Raw genomic sequence first — 1610 nt, 5'->3', positions numbered from 1 at the left:
GAAAAAGAAAAAGCATAAGTCCTATATAATGACAAATCTCTTATACAAATGAAATAAGCTGCATAATGTAGGTGACATAAAACAAATGCAGTAAACCAAGCAAACAAACACAGCAAAATAAATACACTAACAGATTATGCTTCTTGACGAGCAGAAGAAAGCGGATGGAGGCAGATTGTGAGACGCTTCTTTCCATGAGGTGAAGTCTTTCAAAAGCGGCAGATTCAAAACCTGATAACTTTGTTTAACACCTGAATGTCATATGAACAAGGCCACCAGTTTGCGCTAAACTGCACTACTAACACATTGTGTGTCTGACATATAGGAGAGGCAGAACAGTTAGCATACGCACAATCTTTGTACACCGCACTCTTTGTACATGTGGCCCGTGATCTTTCAACTTGTTGAAACCCTGTGGTGTATTGTGAGAAATGTATTATAGAAAAGACCAGTTCCCTGATCGGGAATGGAACCCGGGCCGTGGCGGTGAGAGCGCCAAATCCTAACCACTAGACCATCAGGGAGAAGACACTAGTTACTGTCAATTAGGAAAAAGCTGACCTCTTAATTCAACTGTTTTACAGCAGAGAACTTTGGGTGCTGATTCAGAATTATAACGCGTTGCTCATTTTTCAGCAGCCACTATGTGAACAAATCACGAGGTCTCGCTAAGGCTTTCACCAAGTTTATGCTTCAGTACCAAGTAGTTCACGCTTGGCTAGTTTGCTTCAGGAGAACACACTTTGGAGGAAGAGAGGATGCAGGTTGTTGCTAACACTTTTTGAACATTAACGCAGTGTCTGAAGTAAATGCTGCCGGATGGGTGTAGGATTACACAGAACTATATCATGCTCAATCACTGAAGTACAGGTGGGAGTGTCATTGAAAAGCATTGGATACTCTGAAATCAACTGGCTAATATCAGCACGCTGTTCCACAGACAAGTGGGCAGGTGAGAAGACAAGTCTGCCAGTATTTCAGAGTTAGCCAGCCTGGCTCCCTGCTGTGGGGCATACCTCAGTTTCAGACCATCCTCATCAGGAGCAGTGTTGAACACAGTAAACACTGAAGCTACTGCTGACACAGGTGCAACACTGCGCTCAGATGGATCTGGGGTACGAGCATGATACAGCTTGAGCATGTTAATGTGACAAACACGGTTGTTACGTCTACGGTTAGGAGTGCTAATAACATAGTCTGTGTCACTTAGCTTCTCCACCACCGAGTAAGGACCTGAGAAGCGAGCAGACAATGCCGATCCTGGAACAGGCAGTAATACCAGCACTTGATCTCCTACACAAAAGGATCGTGCCACAGCTCTCTTGTCATAGTGCTTTTTCATGGCACTCTGGGAGGTGACAAGCGCTTCTTTAGCCAGTGAGCAAGCCTTGTGTAAGCGCTCTCTAAACTGGCTTACATATTTCAATATGTTTGTGGACTTTCAGAATCTGCCAGGAGTCACAATTTGCTCTTTCAGGACCTGGAGTGGTCCTCTCAACGTGTGACCAAAAACCAGCTCCGAGGGACTGAATCCCAGTGACTCCTGAACAGCTTCTCTGAGTGCAAACAAGGCAAAAGGCAGTCCATCATCCCAGCTATTCCCCTCTACC

The 1610-nt window shown here is 44.9% G+C and overlaps 1 non-coding gene across 1 annotated transcript; it reads right to left on the bottom strand.

Moving 5' to 3' along the window:
• Window positions 1-452: 452 nt before the first annotated feature.
• On the bottom strand, window positions 453-524 carry trnae-cuc (transfer RNA glutamic acid (anticodon CUC)). The gene has a single exon. It is a non-coding gene; the product is annotated as a tRNA-Glu (tRNA).
• Between the last annotated feature and the right edge of the window lie 1086 nt (window positions 525-1610).

The sequence above is a fragment of the Cololabis saira genome, chromosome 6 (assembly GCF_033807715.1).
Source record: "Cololabis saira isolate AMF1-May2022 chromosome 6, fColSai1.1, whole genome shotgun sequence".
Taxonomy (NCBI): Eukaryota; Metazoa; Chordata; class Actinopteri; order Beloniformes; family Belonidae; genus Cololabis; species Cololabis saira.
This window is presented reverse-complemented; position numbering and strand designations above follow the sequence as displayed.